Below are 7,782 nucleotides of genomic sequence, written 5' to 3' on the forward strand. Positions count from 1 at the left end.
CTCTCTCTCTACCCCCCCTCCACTCTCCCCCTCCCTCCCTCTCTCCCTCCTTCCCCCTCCTTCCCTCCCACCCTCCACCTCCCTCCCCCTCCACCCCTCCACCTCCCTCCCCCTTCCTCTCTCCCTCCTTCCCCCTCCTTCCCTCCACCCTCCACCTCCCTCCCCCTCCCCCCTCTCTCTCTCTAACCCCTCCCCCCTCCCTCTCTCCCTCCTTCCCCCTCCTTCCCTCCCTCCCTCCACCTCCCTCCCCCTCCACCCTCCACCTCCCTCCCCTCCCCCCCTCTCTCTCTCTACCCCCTCCCTCTCTCCCTCCTTCCCCCTCTCTCTCTCTACCCCTCCCCCTCCCTCCACCTCCCTCCCCCTCCCCCCTCCACCTCCCTCCCCCTCCCCCCCTCTCTCTCTCTACCCCTCCCTCTCTCTCCCCTCCCCCCTCTCTCTCTCTACCCCTCCCCCTCCACCCTCCACCTCCCTCCCCCTCCCCCCCTCCCCCTCCCTCCCCCTCCCCCCTCCCCCTCCCTCCCCCTCCACCCTCCACCTCCCTCCCCCTCCACCCTCCACCTCCCTTCCCCTCCCCCCTCTCTCTCTCTACCCCTCCCCCTCCCTCTCTACCCCTCCCCCTCCCTCTCTCCCCTCCTTCCCCCTCCCTCCCCTCCCCCCTCTCTCTCTCTCTACCCACCCCCCTCCACCCTCCACCTCCCTCCCCCTCCCCCCTCTCTCTCTCTACCCCTCCCCCTCCCTCTCTCCCTCCTTCCCCCTCCTTCCCTCCCTCCCTCCACCTCTCTCTCACTCTCTTTCTCTCTTTATGTTTTTCTCTCTACCCCACCCTCCTTCCCTCCCTCCACCACTCTCTCTCTCTCTATCTGTCTCTCTCTTTATATCTCTCTACCCCTCCCCCTCTCCCTCCCCCTCCCGTCCCTCCTCCCCTCCCTCCCCCTCTCCCTCCCCTCCTCTCCCTCCCTCCCCCTCCCCACCTCCCCTCCCTCCCCTCCGACAGTACAAAAGGAGAAGGGCTATGCCAGTCTGCAGGACGAGGCGGTGAAGATCTTCAACTCGCTGCAGGAGATGGAGACGGTGTCGGACCCCCTGGCCATCGTCCAGGGCACGCTGCAGACCTGCCAGGACCTAAGGCCCCTGCGCGACGAGGTCTACTGTCAGCTGATCAAGCAGACCAATCACGTGCCTCAGCCCGGCGGCCCGGCCAACCGCGCCCACTGGCACCTGCTCACCTGCATGAGCTGCACCTTCCTGCCCAGGCAGGGGCATCCTGAGATACCTGCGCTTTCCACCTCAAGAGGTAACAGCCTCCTCCCTCTTCTCTACATCCTCCCTCCTCCCCTCCCTCCTCCCTCTCTACCCTCCTCCTCCTCTACATCCTCCTCCTCCTCCCTCCCTCCTCCCTCTCTACATCCTCCCTCCTCCCTCCCTCCTCCCCCTCTCTACATCCTCCTCCTCCCTACCTCTCACCCTCCCTCCTCCTCTACACCTCCCTCCTCCCTCCCTCCTACAACCTCCCCTCCTCCTCCTCTCTAACACCCACCCTCCTCCCTCTCTACACCTCCCACCTCCCTCTCTACACCCTCCCTCCTCCCTCTCTACACCCTCCCTCCTCCCTCTCTACATCCTCCCTCCCTCCTCCCTCTACATCCTCCTCCTCCTCCTCTCTCCTCCCTCCTCTACACCCTCCCTCCTCCTCCCTCCCTCTCTTCTACACCCTCCCTCCTCCCTCTCTACATCCTCCCTCCTCCCTCCTCCCTCCCTCCTCCCTCCCTCCTCCCTCTCTACACACACTCCTCTCCTCCCTCTCTACACCCTCACTCTCTCAACTTCACCTCCCTCCTCCCTCCTCCTCCCGCCTCCCCTCCACCCTCCTCCCTCCCTCCTCCCTCTCTACAACCCTCCCTCCTCCCTCTCTACACCCCTCCCTCCTCCCTTCCCTCCTCCCTCTCTACAACACCCTCCCTCCTCCCTCTCTACACCCTCCCCCCTCCCTCTCTACACCCTCCCTCCTCCCTCTCTACATCCTCCCTCCTCCCTCCCTCCTCCCTCTCTACACCCTCCCTCCTCCCTCTCTACACCCTCCCTCCTCCCTCTCTACACCCCTCCCCCTCCCTCCCTCTCTACATCCTCCCTCCTCCCTCCCTCCTCCCTCTCTACACCCTCCCTCCTCCCTCTCTACACCCTCCCTCCTCCCTCTCTACACCCTCCCTCCTCCCTCTCTACACCCTCCCTCCTCCCTCCCCTCCTCCCTCTCTACAACCCTCCCTCCTCCCTCTCTCCTCCCTCCTCCCTCCTCCCTCCCTCCTCTCCCTCTCTACATCCCTCCCTCCTCCCTCTCTACATCCTCCCTCCTCCCTCCCTCCTCCCTCTCTACATCCTCCCTCCTCCCTCTCTACACCCTCCCTCCTCCATCCCTCCCTCCTCCCTCTCTACATCCTCCCTCCTCCCTCTCTCCTCCCTCCTCTACACCCTCCCTCCTCCCTCCACCCTCCTCTACACCCTCCCTCCCTACACCCTCCCCTCCTCCCTCTCTACACCCTCCCTCCTCCCTCTCTACATCCTCCCTCCTCCCTCCCTCCTCCCTCTCTACATCCTCCCTCCTCCCTCTCTACACCCTCCCTCCTCCCTCTCTACATCCTCCCTCCTCCCTCTCTCCTCCCTCCTCTACACCCTCCCTCCTCCCTCCACCCTCCTCTACACCCTCCCTCCTCCCTCCCTCCACCCTCCTCCCTCTCTCCTCCCTCCTCTACACCCTCCCTCCTCCCTCCCTCCCTCCTCCCTCTCTCCTCCCTCCTCTACACCCTCCCTCCTCCCTCCCTCCACCCTCCCTCCTCCCTCCCTCCTCCCTCTCTCCTCCCTCCTCTACACCCTCCCTCCTCCCTCTCTCCACCCTCCCTCCTCCCTCCCTCCTCCCTCTCTCCTCCCTCCTCTACACCCTCCCTCCTCCCTCCCTCCTCCCTCTCTCCACCCTCCCTCCTCCCTCCCTCCTCCCTCTCTCCTCCCTCCTCTACACCCTCCCTCCTCCCTCCTCCTCCCTCTCTACACCCTCCCTCCTCCCTCTCTCCACCCTCCCTCCTCCCTCTCTCCTCCCTCCTCTACACCCTCCCTCCACCCTCCCTCCTCCCTCTCTACACCCTCCTCCTCCCTCCCTCCACCCTCCTCCCTCTCTACACCCTCCCTCCACTCCACCCTCCCTCCTCCCTCTCTACACCCTCCCTCCTCCCTCTCTACACCCTCCCTCCTCCATCCTCCCTCCTCCCTCCCTCCTCCCTCTCTACATCCTCCCTCCTCCCTCCCTCCTCCCTCTCTACACCCTCTCTACACCCTCCCTCCTCTCCACCCTCCCTCCTCCCTCTCTACACCCTCCCTCCTCCAGCCTCCCCCACCCTCTCTACAGCCTCCTCTCTCCCTCTCTACACCCTACACCCTCCCTCCTCCCTCCCTCCTCCCTCCCTCCTCCCTCTCTTCAGCCTTCTCCTCCCTTCAGTGCTTTGAAAAATGCAGAGCTACAAAATAGAATAGAATTAATAGAATGGATTACAATACACACAAACACACACACACACACACACACACACACACACACACACACACACACACACACACACACACACATACACATCCGGTGTCCATTTATCCCACCACCCACTCTCCACCACAAATCAAAATCAAAACAATCACAAATCAAATGTATTTACTACAGAAAAGAGCTACGAATTATAAACAGAGCTGCCTATCAAGAACCAACTAACAAATAATTCATTAACACCTATGATCTCAAATTTAAAGAATTGGTGGACTTAAAAATGGCACAAGTAATGTATAAAGTAAAAAATCAGATGCTTCCAGACTGTATCCAGAGACAGTTTCAAGTTAGACAGAGTAATTACGAACTCAGAGGAATATGTATGTTTATGAAAACAAAGATTAGAACAAATGCAAAGCAAATATGTATAACAGTTAAGGGAGTTAACTTATGGAATACCTTTGAAGAGGAAATGACACCGTCATGTGTAGTACACTAAAATGATTTTTAAAAAATTACTAAAAAGTAGGATGATTGATAAGTATAGAACAGAGGTATAGGTATAGTTTTTGTTTGGTATTTTTGAACTTTTTGTTAACATGCGTAAGTAAAATGTTGTTTTTAAATGTTTCTATGTCTTGATTATGCACTTATAAGGGGAAAACCACTCATGGAAAAAGGAGAGGCGCGTTAATATAGTTTTTTGTTTGTTACTTTTGAGTTTTCTGTTAAGATGCGCAAGTGAAATGTTGTTGTTGTTGTTGTTTTTGATTATGCACTTATGGGAAAAGTAAACATGCATGTCAAGGGTAGGCGCAATAAGCCACGGCTTCAGCCACAACCTTTTTGGTCCTGGTGTTACGCATTGTGACTGTGTACATTTTTAAAATATATATACATATACATATGTATTGTGAATTGTATAAGGGACCAAAATAAACATTCTCAAAAAAATCACCACAGTCCTGTAGCTCCCCCTACAGGCCAGACACCATATGCCCCCCACAATATCTATATATTACTATTTATATAATTATTATTATTACTCCACTCCCCTCCTCTCCTCTCCTCTCCTCTCCTCTCCTCTCCTCTCCTCTCTTCTCCTCTCCTCTCCTCTCCCCTCCCCTCCTCTCCTCTCCTCTCCTCTCTTCTCTTCTCCTCTCCTCTCCTCTCCTCTCCCCTCCCCTCCTCTCCTCTCCTCTCCTCTCCTCTCTTCTCCCCACCACTCCTCTCCTCTCCTCTCTTCTCCTCACCACTCCTCTCCTCTCCCCTCCTCTCCCCTCCTCTCCTCTCCTCTCCTCTCCTCTCCTCTCCTCTCCTCTCCTCTCTTCTCCTCTCCTCTCCTCTCCTCTCTTCTCCTCTCCTCTCCCCTCCCCTCCTCTCCTCTCCTCTCCTCTCTTCTCCCCTCCCCTCCTCTCCTCTCCTCTCCTCTCCTCTCTTCTCCCCACCACTCCTCTCCTCTCTTCTCCTCTCCTCTCCTCTCCCCTCCCCTCCTCTCCTCTCCTCTCCTCTCTTCTCCCCACCACTCCTCTCCTCTCCCCTCCTCTCCTCTCCTCTCCCCTCCTCTCCTCTCCTCTCCTCTCCTCTCCTCTCCTCTCCTCTCCTCTCCTCTCCCCTCCTCTCCTCTCCTCTCCTCTCCTCCTCTCCTCTCTTCTCCCCACCACTCCTCTCCTCTCCCCTCCTCTCCTCCCCTCTCCTCTCCTCTCCTCTCCTCTCCTCTCTTCTGCTTTCCTCTCCTCACGGCCTCTCCTCTCCTGCAGGATCAAGGAGTTGTTCCCGGGGTCGGAGGTGGAGATGTTTGCTCATTTCATCGGGGAGTCCCTGAAGAGGACCAAGGCCAGGGAGTACGTTCCCTCTCAGGAGGAGATCGCCGCCCTGCTGGTGAGACAGGAGATGACCACCACCGTCTACTGCCACGGGGGAGGCTCCTGCAAGATCTCCATCAACTCACACACCACCGCCGGGGAGGTAGGCGGGCTGACTGAGTTTAAAGCAGCAGAATCCTGTTTATTTTAGCTACACAGACCAACAGATCACGTGGCTGTGTCTCAGGAGGTAGAGGCTGGTGGAGGTAGAGGCTGTGTCTCAGAAGGTAGAGGCTGTGTCTCAGGAGGTAGAGGCTGTGTCTCAGGAGGTAGAGGCTGTGTCTCAGGAGGTAGAGGCTGTGTCTCAGGAGGTAGAGGCTGTGTCTCAGGAGGTAGAGGTTGTGTCTCAGGAGGTAGAGGCTGTGTCTCAGGAGGTAGAGGCTGTGTCTCAGGAGGTAGAGCCGCCATCTAATGATCGCAAGGTCGGCAGATTGGCGGTTCGAGCCCCGGCAGGCCACATGTCGAAGTGTCCTTGGGCAAGACACTGAACCCCAAATTGCTCCCAGTGAGCGGGCCGGCGCCTTGCATGGCAGCTTGGCCACCATTGGTGTGTGAATGTGTGTGTGAACGGGTGAATGAGAGGCCGATGTAAAGCGCTTATGATGGCAAGGTTGGCAGATCGGTGGTTCGAGCCCCGGCTGGCCACTTGTCGAGCTGTGGGGCTGGTTGGGATGACGGAGTTTAAAGCAGCAGAATCCTGTTTATTTATTTCAGCTCCACAGACCAACAGATCACACAATGTACCTGACCTAATGTTACACTAACCCCCCCCCCCACCCTCCCCTAGCCCCCTACCCACCCAAACATCCTTGGTCAAAAATAATAAACAGACCAACAGTTTAACATAAAGTCATAATCTAAAATGGTAACAAACTAAAAAACAGTACCCTTCACAGTAACAACAAACCCATTGGATCTCAAGATTAAAATGTGTTTAAAAAGTTCATGCGTTATTTTTTCTGTCATTAATTAATCGAAATTAACGCGTTAAAGTCCCAGCCCTAATGTAAAACAATCACAACCAGACATGGTAATAACATAGATATCCTATATTAATAACATTGATATCCTATATTAATAACATAGATATCCTATATTAATAACATTGATATCCTATATTAATAACATGTATATCCTATATTAATAACATAGATATATCCTATATTAATAACATTTATATCCTATATTAATAACATAGATATATCCTATATTAATAACATAGATATATCCTATATTAATAACATAGATATATCCTATATTAATAACATAGATATCCTATATTAATAACATAGATATATCCTATATTAATAACATTTATATATCCTATATTAATAACATAGATATCCTATATTAATAACATAGATATCCTATATTAATAACATAGATATATCCTATATTAATAACATGTATATCCTATATTAATAACATAGATATATCCTATATTAATAACATAGATATATCCTATATTAATAACATAGATATATCCTATATTAATAACATAGATATATCCTATATTAATAACATTTATATCCTATATGTATCCTATAGTTTTGTTTCATGGCATACTTTCTAAGGGTCTATGGTTTGATGTTAGGTCATATTGTTTATATTGTTTTTGTTGTGAAGCACTTTGTGACATTTGTCTGTGTAAAAAAGTGTTATATTATTATTGTTTGACTGTGTGACCCGTGTGTGACCCCTGTGTGACCCGTGTGTGACCCGTGTGTGACCCCTGTGTGACCCCTGTGTGACCCCTTGTGTGACCCGTGTGCGACCCCTGTGTGACCCCTGTGTGTGACCCGTGTGTGACCCGTGTGTGACCCCTGTGTGACCCCTGTGTGACCCCTGTGTGACCCATGTGTGACCCCTGTGTGACCCCTGTGTGACCCGTGTGTGACCCCTGTGTGTGACCCCTGTGTGACCCCTGTGTGTCAGGTGGTGGAGAAGCTGATCCGGGGCCTGGCCATGGAGGACAGCAGGAACATGTTCGCCCTGTTCGAGCACAACAACACGGGGGACCGCGCCGTGGAGAGCCGCGTCATCGTGGCTGACGTGCTGGCCAAGTTTGAGAGGTGAGAGGCTCCGCCGTCGCTAGGCAACCCTGCAGAGGTCACAGAGTGAGATGCTCCGCCGTCGCCAGGCAACCCTGGAGAGGTCACAGAGGTCATGTGACACTCGCCTGGCAGATGACACCAAATCCAACGAAATGAATACCCACGTCACAAGTGATACTGAGTGTGTGTGTGTGTGTGTGTGGTGATACTGAGTGTGTGTGTGTGTGTGTGTGTGTGGCTGTGTGTGTGTGTGTGTGTGTGTGGCTGTGTGTGTGTGTGTGTGTGTGGTGATACTGAGTGTGTGTGTGTGTGTGTGTGTGTGTGTGACTGTGTGTGTGTG

The 7,782-nt window shown here is 54.2% G+C and overlaps 1 pseudogene across 1 annotated transcript in view; it reads left to right on the forward strand.

Annotated features, from left to right (window-relative positions):
* Nucleotides 1–7,782, forward strand: part of LOC308160969 (unconventional myosin-X-like) — a 91,463-nt pseudogene that overhangs the window by 78,931 nt on the left and 4,750 nt on the right. Inside the window, exons 11-13 of the transcript in view lie at nt 995–1,294; nt 5,284–5,491; nt 7,324–7,460. The product of the transcript in view is annotated as an unconventional myosin-X-like (transcript). The remainder of the gene's footprint in view (nt 1–994; nt 1,295–5,283; nt 5,492–7,323; nt 7,461–7,782) is intronic.

The sequence above is a fragment of the Nansenia antarctica genome (genome assembly GCF_963989245.1).
Source record: "Nansenia antarctica genome assembly, chromosome: 6".
Lineage (NCBI taxonomy): Eukaryota > Metazoa > Chordata > Actinopteri > Argentiniformes > Microstomatidae > Nansenia > Nansenia antarctica.